Genomic DNA, 20,232 nt, shown 5'->3' on the forward strand with positions numbered 1-20,232 from the left:
AATGAATTCACTGGTTTCCAAGGGCATAGAAGTTGGGTTTTTTTGGGGTTTTTTTTTTTTTAAGATTTTATTTATTAATTTGACAGAGAGAAATCACAAGTAGACGGGGAGGCAGGCGGGGGGGGGGGGTGGGAAGCAGGCTCCCTGCCAAGCAGAGAGCCCGATGCGGGACTCGATCCCAGGACCCTGAGATCATGACCTGAGCCGAAGGCAGCGGCTTAACCCACTGAGCCACATTGTATTGTAGTCTGTTAAGTGTGCGATTGCATTGTGCCCTAAAAAAGTACAGATCTTAACTAGAAATAACTTATTGCTAAGAAATGCTAACTACTATCTGAGCTTTCAGGGGTCATGATCACTGAGCCCGGATCTCCATGACAAATACGGTAACAATGAGAAAGTTTGAAATACTGTGAGAATTACCAAAATGTGGCCCAGAGACATGAAGTGAGCAAAACCTGTTGGGAAAATGGCATCAATACACTTGCTCGATGCAGGGGTGCCACAAGCCTTCCATCTGTTAAAAAACAGTATGTATCTACCAAGAGTGATAAAAGCAAAGAACAATGAAGTGAGGTGTGCCTGTGTGTACACACACACACACACAGAGCATAGACCAGAAATGCCTCCGGTTAAGCCTCTTTTTCTACAAAAGCCAAGAGAGTGAGCCAGCTGAGTGGTTCAGCAGAAATGGTGCCTGAACCGGCTCCTCTACTAACGGTGTAGCCTTGGAGAGACCAGTATTCTCCCTGAGATTCCGTCTCTCAGTCTGTAAAACAAAGGACGTTCCCTCTCTCCTACTCCGTTCCTGGTGGGTGGCGAGTGGTTGCAAAGTGCATGTGACCACAGTCTGTAGTGGAAAATAAAAGAGCCAAAGCTGGGGCACCTGGATGGCTCAGTTGACTGAGCGTCTGACTCTTGGTTTTGCTCAGGTCATGATCTCAGGGTCCTGGGATCGAGTCCCGCGTTGGGCTCCCTGCTCAGCAAGGAATCCGCTTCCCCTTTCTCGCTCCCTCTGTCCCTCCCCCAACTTGTTCTCTCTCTCAAGTAAATAAATCATTTTTAAAAAGCTGTAGCTATTGAGAGGAGAGGGAGAGGCACAAGATTGAAATAGTTTGGAGATAAAATCTAAGCAGCTACTTTTTTTTAATTATAATTAACACACAGTGTGTATCAGTTTTAAGTGTACAAGGTTATGTATGACTCAACAATTCTGTACATTACTCAGTGTTCACCACAATAAACGCAGTCACCATCTGTCACTGAACAACGTTAATACAGCATCATTGACTCTATTCCCTGGGCTGCACTTTTCATCCCTGTGACTTGTCTTAGAACTGAAGTTTGTACTTGTTGATCCCCTTCACCTATTGCCCGAGGAGACAGACCTAGAAAAAAGTGATTCTGTAACCAGAAGCAGCTACTTTTAAGACCACATCAACAAAGTCCATACCCAGAGACTTTAGTAGCAATGGACTTTCAGTGACTGGGCTATACTTGAAGTGACACCTGTGAATCCAGCTGGGCACCCAACTTCCACACAAAACAAGAATGAATATAAGGCTTTATATTGTTCTTGGCCTTTTTGAACTCACCGGTTCCGTGAGCTATAAATACAATCTGATTTTCTAGTTGGAGGAGAAAGAAAAGAACGTAATAGAGTGTATCTCTTTGTCCTGGCCGATGGGAGACATTAAAAATTTTCAAAGGAAAATGGCAGAAGTCATCCAACAAGGAAGGAAGGAAGGGTGACCATGTTGGCAAAAAAGCAAAAGCAAGGAATGTGATTCAGTACTTTGTGCCCCGTGATGCCTGGGGCAAGGATGCTGGGAAGAAACTCAGAAAAGAGGAGAAAGAAGAACTCCAAACTATACCTCCAGAGCCATAAGAAGAATGAGACTTTCCTCAGGCAGGGAGTAGTGAACCCTGTGACAAGGGAGCCGAGTCTCCAGAGTCCACAGGTTCAAGTGGGAAAAGGAGAGGAGTGGCTTCCCTATAAAGAAAACAAGAGAATTCATTGAAGGACCTTGGAATGTTTCACCTGTCAAAAGAAAAAAAAAAAAGATTCCCCTAGAAGTTGATGGTCTTCAAATACGTGATGGACGCACCCTCCTGAAGTAGAGACATTCAGATCACACAACAGAGCTTCAGAGTTTTAACTTAAGGAAGTGCCAGAGGGGCAGATCTCAACTGAACATAAGGGGGGTGGGGAACATCCTAAGAATTAGAGGCATCCAAAACTGGGGTATGTTTCTGTGTGGTATGAGCCCCCTGTTACAGGAAGTGTTCAAGTAGAGGCTGGATAATCATCTGATTTAGAAGACAGTAGGGAAGAGTCCTTCTCTCTGCAAGAGACTCGGCCAGCTAACTTCTAAAACCCTTCCTATTTTTAATAATCTATGTGTCTGTTCATTAGAGCCCACAACTGGGTATGCAGACACCAGTCCAACACAGAGGACCATGAAAGAACTCCTTCTTCACGCCAATGGAGATGTGAAGCTTCACACATAATGATAATTTATGGCCCAAGAATTATCTGATTTGTAGACATGTGAACCCTCACATGCTCACACCGCCTCCACAAGCAGACACCGCAGCTGGTCCTTGTCACCTTCCATGATCGGCTATCTGGCCCAGATTCTGTGGCAAAAGTGACATATGAGGACCTCGCTCTATTACAGCTAAATCGTTTAAAGTAAACTTGAGCTTCAGTCAGAAGTGAGATCTGGAGAGTAGTATTGGTCACTTTTCCAAGAAAATGTGGTAAACTTATTTAAGGCCACTTAACAGTTAGAAAGAATAATTAGATCTACTGGGGTCAGTCATAAAATCCCAGTTACTGAAGTGTTTGAATCTATAAACATATGTTAGTAAATTACCTCTGTTTTTCAGTTCCACTTCTTGTGTCCTGATCTCCTAAAACCTTAAATTATTTATCAGGGTCTTGGATACCACAGAAGTGAAAGCCAATACTCTCAGTGTTTGTCTTACTTGGTCTCACCACAACACACACAGAAGACAGAATATAGGAAAGAAAACACGGGTTAGGATCACACAGTGTATACGGTTTCCTTTTCTGTCTCAGTAGCTCTAAGCTGTTTGGGGGTCTGGACTCTGCATGTCCCCCCAGTGCCCTGCAGATGACTAATGACTGATCAACATCTCATAGCCCACAGCCCTTCAGAACCATCTCCTCTAACAGCTTGTCATAGCCTCAAATCTCAATATCAGAGTCCTATAGTCCCAGGGCTTCCAAAATTTTGGTTTGAATGTACATTTTAACAGACATATATTTACTGTCCATTTAGTAAAAGAATGACTCAACCCAAGCATGCTCATCCTTCTACTCAAGTACTTCCTCTTGTGTAGCAGTCTGCACGGACACCAGGATCCCAAAGCTGACAGCATGTGATAAAAATCCAGAAAGCTCAGCACCACTCCTGCAATCCTGGAGTCCCAAAGTCTCAGGCTTCCCAGGGACAAAACAGTCCCCTGGGTGTGAATCTCCAATATGGTGCTCAAATACCTTACGTGAGATCCTTGGCTGAGCTCCCTGAAAAGCGTTATGACATACAAAAGTATCTAGATCATGGCCGTGGAGTCCACCAAAGCCTGAGGCATAGCATTCACAGGGTCCCAAGCCTGCATATAAGGTCCAGGGCTGAAAAGACAAGGAGCACATTTAGCCGAAGTGGCAGAATATAGTGTTGCCAGGGGAAGCCAGGATATTGCTGCTGAACATCAAGTATGGGGTGAGCTAAGGTTGAAAACAGGAAAGCAAATCCCAAGGCCAGAATCCTGCAATCCTGGAAACAAGAAACATGGTGAAGAGTCTCCGGGAAAAGTCATAGTCACTGTGAAAGTGCGGGACACACACCTCTATATGGTCCCTGGTAGTTTAAAGAAGCTCTCTCAGGAGTAACAACATTTGTTCAAAGATGCGTATGGTTGTAGTCAGGGCATGTGTAGGCTATCGCTTCCCTAACTAATTCAGCCACATCCCAGCTCCTAAAACAGGGCAGGTGAGAAAAGAAGCTAATAAAGATGCAGAGATCTTTCTGAGCATTATCTAAACTATTTGTTTGCACATCCAAAAATCTTGGCATTTTATGCCTAAGAATGTTCCCAGGGAGCCTCAGCAATTGAGCTTCTATCCGTAGTATTATGGACCTAACACTGAGTTTTCACTTGGATAAAACTGAGGGCATTTGTAGAAATAGTGAGCGATTCTTACAGAAAGGAAATGAAAACAAACTTATTGAATACATTGAAAAATTCTACGTTTTGCTTTTATTTGCTCATGCTCTGAACAAACCAAACGAGGAACAGAGAATGGCACCACAGGGTCCAGCCACCAGCTGGGCGGCCCGGAGGGACCAGACGACATAACCACATCTAGCCGCAAACCATTCTCCATGCTCTAAAGCCAATGTTCATAGAAGGGAGCGACCCCAAATTACAGCAACCACTACAGTCCATTTTTTTACAAAAATCTGGATGTGCAGCGCGGGATAAAGCCAATGAGGAATAGTGGGGAAGGGGGAGAAGCATCCAGAATGAACGCAGAAACAGAACAATGGGATATAAAAGAATGTGAGTGGAACCAGTACAGATCTCATGAAGGCAACTATTAAAGCATTCTGGCCCAGCTAGGCCAGCGTTTAGAATTATAATGCTAACGTGACAGGTTTCAATTCAGTTCTGCGCACAGTTTTTGAGGAGGCACTGAGAACTCCAAATGCCTCTAATGGGTTCTTGAAATCTCCTTCCCACCCGCCATGTTTGTGTCACGGCGTCACGGCGCAGTGATGTAAGTCAGCAGGCCATGCTGGCCTCCTGCAGCACGGCCTGCCCTGAGCGCATCCTATGGCAGTTAATCTGGGTTAAATAAGGGTCTGGAAAGCCCCAGGGAATATTCTTGCAGCACAGAAAACCCCAAAAGGATTACAGATTGAAAACTCCTCACCCTATAAATCAAACAGAGCAATTCCAGGCTTGGGGAAATCTAATCTCCTCTCCTTCTCCTCTGAAAACCCTCAGGATGGCCTTTAGAGATGAAGCATGTTCTTCAAGGCCTCAAATGGTAAGAGAAGCCCTCCAAAACTAGCAAAGGGACAATCAGGGAGGAACCTCTCACCGACCCCTCAGAGCTCCTTTACAGTCTGGAAAGGCGTTGTGAGTGTCAGAGTACCTACGAGCTTCCCAGATCCCAGCTTCAGCAGGTGGGAACGTTCATAGCCATGACCGTCTCCCAGCTGTGAAGGAGCCATGTCCACACGGCAGGAGGCAGGAGAGAGGCAGGCAGAGGACAGCTTGACCCTATCATAGGGCTGGATCTCAACCCATCTTGGGAGGTGCTATTCCTCCCTCTCCCCTGGAAAACAAACCCCATGGCACAACTAGAGTGAAGGACAAGGAAGGGTGAATTAAATATATTCCCTATGCCAGGCAGGCCTAAGGGAGCAGGGGGTTAGGCATCCTGTATGAGTCTCAGACCGTGCCTCTCCCAACATTTTGAACAAGCATGTTCATGGCCAGGGGTTGATCCCCTCTGATAAGCAGAGTGTCTAGCTGGACAGCTTCTGAGAACCAGATCCCTGGCCATAGTATCCCACAGAGCTTTGCCATTTGTCCCATCTCCCTGACTCCCAGCTGTCCCCCCTGCTTCTCAGTCCCCCCACACACCCACAGTGGTCAATTTTCATTCAGAACAGTGTCCTGTGACAGTTCTCGTGCACATAGACAAGATAAACTGTAAACATCGGTCACCAACAAATTAGTAGGTTCTATTCTCAATCTCAGAGAGGGTCTCTGTAGCTGGCTGTTGTTGTCTTTATTATTAGGAAGTGGAGATTCTTGGGATTGGGAACAGATAGCCCAAGCCTGATCGATGCTACCATCTCCCCCTTCAACATCCTGAGCAGGCAGCCCAGCACGGCTTTAAATCTCAACGCAGACCTTTACTAGCTGGGTGAGTTTAAGTGAGTCACAGAGCTCTCGTGCCTCAGTTTCCTTATCTAAGAACTGGACGCTAACCACAATACCGTCCCAGAGGAGCATCAGGAAAGAGAAACAAGTTAATATGTAGAACAGTGTCTAGCCTCAAGTCTTACTATTACAACTGGTGCTGTTTAAAGAATTGGGGTTTGTCTCATTTCGCAGTAAAGATATTTGACTCCCCATAGGACCTGGCTTGGGCTCATATATATTAAACACTCATGACATGACAAGACCTTGGCAGCAAAAACAAACATCCCCAAAACAAAGAGCCCCTCTCCCTCACTCCAACAAGAGGCAGTCTGGGTTAGCATGCAAAATTGTCAGAGCCCATCTCTCCCCAGAACACGTTCCTCTGCATACGTCCTGATGCTGTCTGAGTCATAATCTTTGGGGGGATTCTTTGCATTCAGCACATTTGTGAGATTCTGCAGTCTCAATTTCTCCTTGCCAGGAGGTTCTTCGGATCTGGATTTGACGACCTACCCAGGACGCTACTTTCGGTCCAGTCGGGGAGCTGTTTTGTGCCCTTCCGGGAGGCAGTCCTTGATTCTTCTTAAAAACCATCTTTAAGGAGTACCTGGGTAGCTTAGCTGGTTAAACGTACAACCCTTGATTTTGGCTCAGGTCATGATCTTGGGATTCCTGAGATCAAGCCTGGTGTTGGGCTCCCTGCAGGGCACGGGGTCTGCTTGGGATTCTCCCTCTTCCTTTTCCCCTCCCCCCGCTCTCACTCTCTAACTAAACAGATAAATAAATAAATAAAATCCTTTTTTAAAAGCCTGTCTTTAATTCCATCTCTTGTAACAGACATACACTCTCACCAAATTCCTGATCCACGAATCCTATGAACTCAACAAATAAGGGAACCAAGAGAGTCGCTTATAAACAGGTCATTACTTCTCCATTATGTTCTCCCCCTGAAATGATAACCAGAATCAGATGTACCTGTCCTCCCACCCCACCCCACAGCCAGACTGGGGACAGGAGACTCCAAAGAAGGAGGGGGCACTGGTTCGAGGGAAACCTCAGCAGGCAGTGGAGATTCTGACCTGCTAAGGACAGGAACTCAAGGTCCAGAGGTAGGGAAGTGAATTCTGGAACCTCTGGTACTTTCTGTGCAAGGAAACTGGCTGCGGGCGGAGAGCAGGGCCGGGAAGAAAGCTGTGAGGTGCAAGGCCTACCTCTGATTGCCACAGGAAGCGTGGGCCAGCAGCAAGGGTGTGGGTGGGAGCAGAGAGGAAAGGGGCCTCTCTTAATAAGGCAGTGGTTTGGGCTCCAACCAGGAGGGTGTCGCTGTCAGTGTTACTGGGGGCTAGGGATTGGTGAGGTGCGTGTCCAGCAATCGCCCCCAGCAAATATGCATCCAATCAGTGTCGGTTTGCAAACCCTCACTCAGCTTTGGCCAAGGAGCAGCGATTAAAGCCAGAGGCTGAGGCTGACACAGGCGGGAGCCTGGAGCTCATGAAACATGACACCTAGAGAGGGAAACTGAAGGAAAAGAATCACAGCCAAACAAACACACCCTTGGCCAGAGCGGAGCCCAGGGGCCAGAGAGGGAAGGAGGGCCGCTACTCGCTCCCTCCTCCTCTCCCGGATCACAATTTCTCCAGAGCGGAGACTCTTTTTGTTCAAAGATTACACTTACCCACCCTGCCCACAATTGAAGGATCTTCTGCTATGAACCCTTGCTTAGTGAAGCTTATTTTGGAGCTACATGGTGAAAAAGTGTCTTCTGTAGGTCAGATGCCCACATTTGCAGGGAATTTGCTATCACAACTCTCTTATCTTTTAACCAGTACTGGAGCATAACATGTGGATTAGGCCATGAATAATCCACAGCAACAGACACCCTAAAATCAGATGTATTTATCTCTAGAATTAGTTGGTTTATTTTTCAATATGGGAGGCCATGCAACCTAATGATTAGAAAGAGGAAATGGTGAAAGAAATTGAAGACCACACAAAGAAATGGAAAGTCATTCCATGTTCATGGATCAGAAGAACAAATATTGTTAAAATGTCTATAGTACCAGGGCACCTGGGTGGCTCAGTGGTTAAGCATCTGCCTTCATCTCAGGTCAAGATCCCAGCGTCCTGGGATCGAGCCCCGCATGGGGCTCCCTGCTTGGTGGAAAGTCTGCTTCTTCCTCTCTCATTCCCCCTGCTTGTGTTCTCTCTCTCACAGTTGCTCTATCTATCAAATAAATAAATAAAATCTTGAAAAAAAAAGTCTATAGCACCAAAAGGAATCTACACATTTAATGCAATCCTTATCAAAATACCAACAGCATTTTTCACAGAACTAGAACAAACAATTCTAAAATTTGTATGGAACCACAAAAGATCCCCAAATAGCCAAAGGAATCTTCAAAAAGAAAAGCAAAACTGTAGGCATCACAATTCCAGATTTCAAGTTATACTATAAAGCTGTGGTAATCAAAAGAGTATGGCACTGGCATAAAAATAGACACATAGATCAATGGAATGGAATAGAAAATAGAGAAATAAACCGGCAATTATACAGTCCGTTCATCTTCAACAAAGCAGGAAATGGGGAAGGGTCTCTTTAAGAAATAGTGTTGGGGGAACCAGGCAGCTCCATGCAAAAGAATGAAGCTGGACCACTTTCTTTCACCACACACACAAAAAACCTCAAAATCGATGACCTAAACATGAGACCTGAAATCATAAAAATCCTAGAAAAGGACACAGGCAGTCAGGTCTCTGACATTGGCCACAGCAATATTTTTCTAGATATGTCTCCTGAGGAAAGGGAAACAAAAGCAAAAATAGACTACTGGGACTTCAACAAGATAAAAAGCCTCTGCACAGCAAAGGAAACAATCAACAAAACTAAAAGGCGACCAATAGCATTAGAGGAGATATCTGCAAATGACATATCTGATAAAGGGTTGGTATCCAAAATATATAAAGAGCTAATACAACTCAACAACAAAAACCAAATGGTCCAATTTAAAAATGGGCAGAAGTGGGCACCTGGGTGGCTCAGTTGGTTAAGCAACTGCCTTTGGATCAAGTCATGATCCTGGAGTCCTGGGATAGAGTCCCACATGGGGGGGGGGGGGTCCCTGCTCAGCGGGGAGTCTGCTTGCTTCTTCTTCTGACCTCTCCCCTCTCATGTTCTCTCATTCTCTCTCTCTCTCTCTCAAATAAATAAATAAAAATATTTAAAATAAATAAATAAATGAAAATGGGCAGAAGAAATAAACAGATATTTCTCTAAAGAAAATGCCTAGATGGCCAATGGACACATGAAAAGATACTCAACATCACTCAGCATCAGGGAAGTGCAGATCAAAACTATAATGAGATACCATCTCACCCCTGTCCAAATGCCTAAAATCAACAACACAAGAAACAACAGGTGTTGGTGAGGATGTGGGGAAAGGGGAACCCTCTTACACTGCTGGTGGGAATGCAAACTGACGCAGCCACTCTGGAAAACAGTATGGAGCCTCCTCACAAAGTTAAAACTTGAACAACTCTATGATCTAGTAATCACACTACTGTATTTTTACCCCAAAAATACAAAAACATGAATTCATGTTTATAACTTCATTTTTTTTATAACAGGCAAGATACGGAAGCAGCACAAGTGTCCATCCACTGATGAACCGATGAAGATGAGATGTGTACACAACGGAATATTATTGAACCATAAAAAGAATAAAATATTGCCATTTGCAATGACGTGAATGGAGCTAGAGTGTGTAATGCTAAGTACAATAAGTCAGTCAGAAAAAGACAAACACCACATGATTTCACTCATATGTGGAATTTAAGAAACAAAGCAACAAATGAAAAAAACAACCAAAGGGAAAAAGAGAAAGAGGAACAAGCCAAGAAGCAGATTCTTTTTTTTTTTTTTAAGATTTTATTTATTTATCTGACAGAGAGAGAGAGAGAGAGAGAGATCACAACTAGGCAGAGAAGCAGGCAGAGAGAGAGAGGGAAGCAGGCTCCTTGCTGAGCAGGGAGCCCAACGCAGGTCTCAATCCTAGGACCCTGAGATCATGACCTGTGCCAAAGGCAGATGCTTCATCCACTGAGCCACCCGGGTGCCCCAGGAAGCAGATTCTTAACTATTGAGAACAAACTGAAGGTCACCAGAAGGGAGGTGGTGGGGGAATGAAGGTGGGCACTTGTGATGAGCAGCTGGGTGATGTACAGAATGGTATCACTACATTGCACACCTGAAACTTATATGACACTGTATGTTAGCTATACTGGATTTAAAATAAATAATAAAATAAAATAAGGAATGGGTTCATAGTTCAGTACTACCACCGATCTGCTGTGTGACCTAGGGCAAATCACTCAATCTCTCTAGACCTACTTTCCTCATCTGCAGGATGGGAATAAATGGTATTGATCCCATATGACTGGATTAAACTTAAACAAGATGGTCTTTTTGAAACAGTTACAGGGCCTGGAACACAGCAAGTGCTTAACAGACAGGAGCTACAGATGCATCTGATGCTTAAACATTTATAATTCTCCAAATCATCCTGTTGATACAATTTTTAAAAGTCAGTTTGAGAGACTCTGGCTCAGTGCCCCAGGCCCAGCTGAAGTCCTTGCTCAGCTCTCTTCTGACCCTCATGCCAAGAGGGATCAGGAGCATCCCCTCTCACGTGGGTGAGTTGTGGGTATAAAAAGGGCTACTCAGTCCTTCTTGTGCCTCCCACTCTCTCTTCATGTTAAAAGCTTTCATTTCCATATGAAGGAGCTGTGATATATTGGAAAGAACTCCACCTAGCATGCCCCAAACCCGACAAGACTAATAAAGTCTAACTCTGATTTTGTTTTCTAGAAATTAAGTTTCAGCTCTAGAAATAAGTCACAATAATCATATTGCTTTGCTGCCGGAGAAACACATTGGGGTCTCTGCATTTGAATGTTTTCACAGATTCAAAGTTCTCTGAATTGATGTTTTACGTATGACTGAGTGAAATAAGGTAAAGTTAAAAGTTGATGGATAATATTTCTGTGTTTGGGAAATTATGGAACACAGAATTACCAGGAATAAGAATCTAAACCCAGCAGGTCTGGCTTTTGTGTCTTGACAAAGATTGTGTTAACTGTAAAACCGTTTCATCGATTACCATAATAGTACTACAAGACTTGTTTAGTATCATAGGGATCTACGTCAACATGCATTCATTCATTTAACATTTATTGAACAATGTCTAAAGGTCAGGAACTATGCTAAGCAGTGAGATACAAAGTAGAGTTCCCTCCCTCCTGTGTCATGGAGTTTAGTGGGAAGTTCAGGAAAATAAAGGCAGGTACAGAATAATCTAAGCCAGCCATGATGGGGAGACACCAGTGGGATGGACACGTGGCCAGGGTTAAGGGGCAGGAAAAAGTCCCAGCATCAATAACATCTAAGTTAAGATGTGTCGGATGGGCAAAACTCGGAATGAGCAGGTGAGGAGGGGAAGGATTGCTATAAGCAGGGGCATTCTCAAGAGGGAAAAGCTCAGAGTCCAGAGGGCTCAACGGGAAGCTGAGGAAGGTTATCGTTTTGGCATGACTCGAGCATGGGCGGCAAGGCATGAGCAGCAAGAAAGGACACCAGAGAGGAAAGTAGGGCATTTGATCTAAGTATAAAGGGCAGTAAGTATAAGTATATAGGGGAGTAAGTATAAGTATAAAGAGGAGCCCTTTCTACTTTCAAACCAAAAAAAAAAAAAAAAAAGTGGGAGAATGGAAGACAGAGTTAAGAAACTATTCCCCAAACAGGCAACAACAGTGAAGATGGAGAAAAAGTGGAAAAATTAAGAGATATTTAGGTAGGGAAGCAAATGGATTAGTGTTCTGGTTTGAATATGGGGCCAGAGGAAAGAGAGAAGACAAAATTGGGACCCAGTTTTCTGATGGGGGAAGCCAGGGATCCCACCACAGGGCCTTTGCATTTGCTGTTCTCTCTGCCCACAGTGCTCTTTCCCCACATTCCTGTTGGGCTCCTTCTGTCACCACATTCAGGTCCCTGCTCAAATGCTGCCCTATCACAATGTCTTTGTCTACTAGATATGAAACGATACCTAATTGGTGCCCAAATCCTCACCGCAGCTCATGACTCCCTATCCCCTTATCCCCCATATTAGTTCGTAGCACTCATCACCACCTCACATTTTATGATTTGTTTATTCAATTGCCTTCCTGGCCCCATGGGAATGGGAGCTCCCTGAGAGCAGCAGTTTTTTTTTTTTTTTCTTCTATTTTGTTCCCTTTTTTATCCTCGGTATCTCACATAGTTCCTGGCACAGTCATTCTCAATATATTTTGTCTAAAGATTAAATTCGTAAAAATAGAAAATGCTAAAAGAGAAAACACAGAAGCAGTCTAGAAAAACACACACTGCCCTCTATTTCTAACACTTCCATTCAGCAGCTCCTTTGTTTTTCAGTTAATGAAAATGTAAGATATACAGAGAGGTACACAAACCCTACGCAGGTAGCTAAGGGCCAGAAATAAAACACCATCAAAGTCTTCCAACTTGACCCTCCCAGACACCACCCACCTTACTCTTCCCCCGAGTTCCCAGGAGACTGACTTCTAACTCCATCAAGAGTTTTGCCTGGTTTTGAACTTTCTATAAAACAGAATAATTCCTTTTGTATCCTCTCGTGTCTGGCCCCTTTCATTCAGATTAGGTTTGTGAGTTTCATCTCCACTGTTGTTCAAACAACACTTCATTCTTTTTTGTGGCTGTATAGGATTCCGCCGTGGGAGTGGAATCATAACTTACTTTCTACTGTTTTTGTTTTTGTTTTTAAAGATTTTGTTTATTTATTTGACAGAGAGAGATCACAAGTAGGCAGAGAGGCAGGCAGAGAGAGAGAGGAGGAAGCAGGCTCCCTGCGGAGCAGAGAGCCTGATGCGAGGCTCGATCCCAGGACCCCGAGATCATGACCCCAGCCGAAGGCAGAGGCTTTAACCCACTGAGCCACCTAGGGGTCCCATTACTTTCTACTCTTGATAGCATCTGGGTATTCCCCACTGGGAGCCGTTGCTACTGATATTCTCTATCAACCTTCCAGTACCTGCCTGCGGGTGAACTATGTGTGTGGTTTTTGGCTATATATCTAGAACACTCATTGCTGGGTCACAGGGTACGCATATGTTCAATGTTAGTAAACACAGCCCAAAAGTTTTTGAAATGATTGTAGCAAATTCAACTCTCAGCTGCAATATACGTTATTTTCCACGTCTCCAAATCCTCCACAACATTAGGCAGTGCAGGCTTAATTCGTTTTGGCCATTTGGGTGGGTGTGTTGTGGTGTCTCACCTGCTAGGGACTAACTCATACAGACGAGCACCTTCTCATCCGTGCCACTGGGACACCCACTCTTGTGAGCTCCCGCCTCGCCCCTGCTTTCTGTCCTTCTCTTCCTGCATTGCCTCCACGTTCCAGTAAAAGCCCGTCAGTGCTTACAAAGGCTGCAAATATTTTTTTCTGCCTCTGTTGTCTGCCTTTCACCTTCTCCCGGTGACTGCTGGAGAACATAAATTCCTAAGTTTGATGGAACCCACTTTCTACACCTTTTCCCTGCTGGTTGGAGTTTTCTGTAATCTGGAAGAGTGGTAAAGGAGCAGGAGGAAAGTCAGGAGATGGGGTGATGGGAAACTGCTTTCCAGATGGGAAGACCAGTGTGAGCCAAGGCACGGCTGTGTTCCCAAGCCTGGGCTGGACCGGCTGGAGGAACAAGTTTGTGCCGCTCAACATGGGAGAAAAGTGAGCCCGGTGAGGTGAGCCTAGGTCATGAGGGACCTCCAAGGCACTTCCCCTTGACCTGATCCCAGTGGAGGGGCCCTGAAGGTCCCCAGCCCCGCCTACCTGTGGGCCTTTCCACACGTCCTTCCTGTCCCTGCAGCTCCCTGCGTGGATGTCTCCACCACAAAATGGAATCTCTGTCCTCCTGATGCTTTCCTACCTGGTACATTCTGCCCCTCTCTGCCTTATCACACTGCACCTGCCTCTTACCTATGTCAGAGTCTAAACTGACAACTTTTTGAAAACAGTGGTGGTAGGGGCAGGACGAGACTGTAGGGCCTCAGGAGAGCTCTTACACGTTGGAGAGCTCTGCGAGCCAGTCTGACATCATGTGGGCGGTTGGAAATTAACCACGGTGAGATGCTTTTCATGCTATGGAAATCAGCAAGGCTACAGAGCCCCACAGAGCCCCCCCCCCCATTAAACACCTGCCTGCACATCGCTAGACACGGGTCTCCTTCGTCTCTAGACAACAGCGCTGAATCTCATGCCCACACCAATGGCTGTTGAATTAAACTGCATTTTTTTTTCATACCTATCACTCCTTTTAGAACATAAGTAAATGAACTCTTCCCATTATAACTGACATCATGCTACATGAAATAAGCCAAAAGCAGAAACACAAGTACGGCATGAATCCATTTACAGGAGGAATCTAAAACAGTCAAATCCGTAAAATCAGAGCCTGGAATGGTGGTTGCTGAAGGCCAGGCAAGGAGGGGAAGGGGGAGTTACTAATCAACAGGCATAATGTTTCAGTTAAGTAGGATGAACAGTCTTTAATGATCTGCTGTCCAACATTGTGTACTGTACATAATAACATACTGTACACTAAAAATTTTTTAAGAGGGTGGTTCTCATGTTACGTGTTCTTACCAAAATAAAAAAGATTTTTAAAGAATCCTGCTCTCCACTCCTCAGTCCAGCTAGCAAGTATGTGGTGCTCATTTACTCTGTGTGGTGACACTGTCCCCAGGAGCTTACGCGTCCATGAAATGACAAGAGAACAACACATAGTTTGTGTATAGTCAAGGGCGAGGAGGGTTGCTGGAGAAGCCCAGCCCCGGGAGGCATTCTGAGCCAGATGGAGCTCCTAAGAGGTCTGTGAAGTATGGCCTCCTACGCAAATCTCAGTAAAAACTGCCCAGACACTTTGCAGAGCCAAAAGTTCATCTCCCTCACAAGGCCCCCAAATGAGGAGGAGCTTGTGGGTCCCCGTGTCAGACGCACGGGCACGTCCCTTGGTGTTCCTCCTACAAACAGGATGAGGAAATGTCCGTTGGTGAGACAATTCATGACTCACAATGATGCCCGGTGGGGGTAAGGGGGTTTTCAGTAAAAGGAATGAGTGAAGTTTTATTTGCTGCGCACACCGGAGGGCCAAAACCTAGCAAAAGAATGAAAACAAATAAAAAAGACACAACCCCCGGCATTTCCAAGCAATTAAAAAATTAACTGTAGATCCCTTTGTTGTTAAAGTGAAAATACCATCGCCATGATTCTTCCCTGAAAGACTGCCCAGGCTTGGGGGTGGCGAGGGGTAGAGGGTAGGCAGTGTATCAGAATCACCCTCGGGGTAGGGATGAGGACCAGCGTGATTCAAACAAAAATTACTCAATATTATAATTGATTTAACTTATTTTTAGTCATGGTAATTCACTTACTCAGAAATTTCAAAGAACAGGAAGGAAGGAATAATGTTTTATAAAAAGAGGCATGGGATTTCAAATGGATGAGAACTATTTTAACACATTTTAATTCTCACCTTTTACAGATAAGAAAACTGAACATTTCACCCTAAGCTCTATACCAGCGTGGACCAAGTCTGTCTTACTCACTGGTACATACCAGTAGGTAAGCTAGAAGTAGTTGTTGAATGAATGAATGAATGAATGAGAACCAAAGAAAAGATGTGACTTGATCAGCATTGGGCATGTCGACATTTTGGCAGGGCCACTGTGAGTGTCCTAACCCCAAACCCAGCAATCTTTCTACCCTGGAGCAGTGGCTAATTAAGAACATGGGGCTTTGGAACCAGACTGCTAGGGAGCCTGAGCCAGCCTTACCAGTTACTAATGGTGGGACCTTGGGTAGGTTATATACCATTCCTGGAACTCAGTTTCCTCCTCCATAAAGTGGGGATAATCAGGGTCCACTCCCCAGGGGCAATCAGGAGCAAACAAGGAATAAAATGTGAAGGTTTTCCCAAGTGCCCAGCTCACAGGACGTGTCCGCTCTGCAGGGGCCGTTATTATTACACCACAAATGATGAGATGGGTCAAAACGACCTTACTGCCTAATGACTCAGCATTGTCATCTGTGTTCATGGTTAGTAAGCTCTTTGGAAAATGAACCTGAGGCCATACCTGAAGCTTTACTTATAAATGACACTTCACATCTTTTCCAGAAGTCCATCGACTTAAAGTCTACTCAGAGACCACCAAAAACCCAAGTCAGTGAGACAGTCTTTGAGGGAAGGTCCTCTGTTATTTATCACTTTATCCCATAGAAAGCCAAGTGGAGGTGAGGTGGGATAGCCTGGTGGCCGAGAGCACAGATGCTGGGCCTTAGCGGCTGGGATTTCAATCCTCCTTCCTCTACTTGTTTACTGGATGACCTGCGATAATTTATTTACTCTCTGTGCCTACACTTCTTCAATTTACAATGAATTTTGTTTTTTTGGTTTTTTTAAAGATTTTATTTATTCATTTTTGTGAAAGAGAGAGACACCCTGAGCTGAGGGGAGGAGCAGAGGGAGAGGGAGAAGCAGGCTGAGCAGGGAGCCCGATGCGGGACTCAGTCCCAGGACCCTGAGATCATGATCTGAGCAGAAGGCAGTTGCTTAACTGACTGAACCTCCCAGGTGCCCAACAATGAGTTTAGTGACTACACCCCCCAACAGGGCACTTGGACGGCACTGCAAGTGTTGGCCATCACCATGTGTGGTGGGTGCCCACGTGAATAGATGCGCAAAGTCATGGACTTGGCGAAATGACCACGTATTGTTATCTTTCTATTGACTATCCTTGCAGCACTGAACTGCATTGCAAGTGGCCCCAGAGCCATGGTCCCAGCCCACGGTCCGGCCCTGACACCAGCCTAAGGAGATGCACAGAACAGCACATAAATTCATCACTGATGACTGGAACAAAGCCCAGTCAACTGGACTGATTTTAAAGACTTGGGTCACTCAACAAGAATGGAGGCAATTTTCTGGCAGAACACTGTGAATGGACCCGAGGGTCTGGGTCTCCATCATGGGTGGACACAAAGCCACCAAGGTACCCATCCACCGGCAAAAGCCTGAGGAGAGCCCACACCACCAGGCTGGTTCTCAGCCAGAATCGGCAGAGCCACAGGTGCTGGGTGCCAGGAACACGCTGGGAGCTGAGCACTCTCGGGTTACCTTCCACCGCTTTGCACTTCCCTGGACCTTCTCCAGCCAGTGTTCTGGCAGCCCCAATGGCTCAGTTCAACCCAGGACAGCTTTCGGATGATCGTGTCTCCTGACGCACCCCCCAGACGCCCCTCCTTTGTGAGTCATGGCAGAGTCTTTCTTACGGACAGATTCATAACACACAGCTCAGATTTTTAATAGGGGTGGTGTATAAACACTTTTCAACGAACAGGGCTGAAAATCAATAAACTTGTGTATTTTATAGAGCTAGTGTAGCGCTGTATTTATGAGGTTAGTCTCTACAGACTGGCCCTACCTGAGTTCAAATCTCAGCTGACCCACTCATTTACCCTGAGTGAGACACTTGACCTCTCTGTGCCTCAGTTGCCTTATCAGTACAATATAACAATGATATCTCCCACACATGGCTTCCATGAGACTAAATGAGAGAACATGGGTAATTTATCTGATGACTAGGAAGCAACATACACAGTTAGCTATGATTAACACACCACTTACGCTAGGCAGTAAAGGTATCTGTGCAAAGTGGGGGAAGGACTTAAAAAGAAGTCTCACACTGAACAGAACAAAAGACTGTGCCCATTTGCATGCGCTGGTGCTTGCACTGGAGAAATATGTTCATCTCCCTAAACTCCCTCTTGACCCATGCTCAAATATTCCCATTGCTTGAGTCCAAAGCAAAGATCCTTTCAAGTGCCCCCATCCCTTTACTTGCATAACACTGAAGTTGCCCAAACCAATCTCATTCAAATTTTCCAAAACAATCACCTTTGCACTGAGTCAGCCTGGAAACTTTTACTAGATTGGGTTGCAGTTTCAAAAAGCTGTGAGTGAAAACACCAGATGCTTACCTACATCATGTTTTGCTTCTCTGATTGTACCAAAATATTAAAGGGTACCCACAAAAAGGATCCACCTTCCTATCCCACGAATGCTTGGCATGTGTATCCCGAATACTCATTATTCATTGTGGGATAAGGTGTGTAACTGCAATTTGGCCAGAATTAACAAGGTCGAGGTCTTAGAATTCAACCTCTCCCCATCCCCTCCATGGCGCAGACAGCATGTCCTCTGCCTCAGTGCATCTGGCATTTCCTCTATCCACACCAGAAATCTGGGTCACAAGAGAACACAGGTCAGAGTATGATTACAGGATGACAGTCAGTTAAAACTAAAACTGAGACTAGAACACCCAGGTCTACTGGCTCCAAGATCAGAGCTCTTTTCCTAAGACAGCTGGGAAAACACCTCTAAAGATTATATCCTTTCAACAATACGCATAACTAAAAAACTAAAATAAAATGAATAAAACAAAACTCAAGTAGAAGTTCAAAGCAAAGCAACAATGCTATTCTGTCATGGTCACATTGGGAAATAATAAATGAGCTGTCAACATTGCTAGGGAGTCATTAGCTGCCAATGTACCGATAAGAGGGAAAGCGAGTCAAACAGCGGTGCCATTTTATGGCCTTGGTGGCCACACTCGTTCTTAGGCTTGAGACAAGTGTACTAGTCAAACAGGAATCAAGCAAACCATTGTCAGTATTCCTGGTCTAGGTAATGACTTGTCTCCTCTTCCTTCTACCACATTCACAGCGCCTTGGAGGGACATGAGAGAGGTACAACTCGGTCTCACAGGAACCCAGCAGGACCACTTTACCAGTCAGGGAATGAAGACAATGGCAGGCAGAAGAGAGGACAGACTAGCTCAAGGCCTGGCAATCTCATTGTCTTCCTCTTGCTCTGGGTATTCCCACTTTCTACTCTGTAAGGAGCCTCCCTGTGCCCTTAACCAGAACCTTCACTTTGTGTGGATAATTTCAACAACAAAAAAAATGAAGCTGAACATGGTCAGCTTTGCTACACTCGCAGCAACCCAGGAGGCTGAAATGAACACAACCCAACAAACATGTCATCATCAACAACAAGAGTGATGGATGTTTACTGAGGACCTATACAAAGCTCTAGGCGCTCTTACGGCTCTGTGGGGCGAAGAGGTTGAGGAATACCCGGCCTCTCTTTCTTTTTTGCTTGTCCAGAATTCCTGGGACTGAAATGAATGTCTGTGATGTGTGCCCTACACTATAGGGACATGAAACCCAGCTGTGCCACTTTATAGCCACGTGACCCTGGGCAAGTCATAGCATCTCTCTGCTTCACTTTCTTTATCTGAAAAACAAGGGTTATAGGGGCATCTGGGTGGCTCAGTCAGTTGAGTGTCCGCCTTCAGCTCAGGTCATAATCCCAGAGTCCTGGGATCAAGTCCCACATGAGGCTCCCTGCTCACCAGAGAGTCTGCTTCTCCCTCTGCCCCTTTCCCTCCACTCCAGCTCATGCTCTCTCCCTTTCACTGCTCTTTCTCTCAAATAAATAAACAAAATCTTTCTCCCTAAATGGGGGCATTACTAAAGCCTTCTTTTATAGGATGGCTGCAAGGGTTGAAGGCTAAGAAAAATGACCACTGTAGAATTTCACAGTATTGATTTTGATAAGACGGTCTCTTCCTCCACAGACCATCCTGTCTCTTCAGATATAAAATCTGGAAAGGACTTCAGAAATCATACACACATTTCAGCTTCCTCAGCATACAAGTCATACAAGTGAGAATGAGCCTTGAGTCAGACCCTTCCCCCAGGTCTGCAAACTGCCTCCCAGTCTAAGAAGGTGGTTTATACATAATTCTGTTGACCCTCCTCAGAACATATTTGTATTTTAGTGACTCAACAAAGAAATGTACTGTTGATAAGAGTATCATAGTGACCACACCATGACAAGATACATGGAGAAATTATTTTAAGGCAGTGGACCCCCGTTGTCCCACTGTTATTATATATTATGTGAAAGAACCCAACTATTTCTGCTTTATTCTATTCTCAATGTATTTAGTTTGAGAGGGAAAAGTTCTGTGGCCCAGTTCAAATTTGGGTGTTATTAACATCATATGTGTCTTAAATTTTATTGCTTGCTTTTAACCATGAATATTTATGGCAATAATCACATAAGGTAGCATTG

At 45.0% G+C, this 20,232-nt stretch overlaps 1 protein-coding gene across 3 annotated transcripts in view; it reads right to left on the minus strand.

Moving 5' to 3' along the window:
- Positions 1-20,232, minus strand: part of DDR2 (discoidin domain receptor tyrosine kinase 2) — a 150,673-nt gene that overhangs the window by 79,879 nt on the left and 50,562 nt on the right. Inside the window, exon 1 of one of the 3 annotated variants that reach the window (XM_032317315.1) lies at positions 13,866-13,964. The exons of the other annotated variants lie outside the window; for them this stretch is intronic. The gene's annotated coding sequence lies outside the window, so the exon portion shown is untranslated. Of the gene's footprint in view, positions 1-13,865; positions 13,965-20,232 lie in introns of those variants that run through there. 3 annotated transcript variants of the gene reach the window in all.

Source organism: Mustela erminea, chromosome 17 (assembly GCF_009829155.1).
Source record: "Mustela erminea isolate mMusErm1 chromosome 17, mMusErm1.Pri, whole genome shotgun sequence".
Lineage (NCBI taxonomy): Eukaryota > Metazoa > Chordata > Mammalia > Carnivora > Mustelidae > Mustela > Mustela erminea.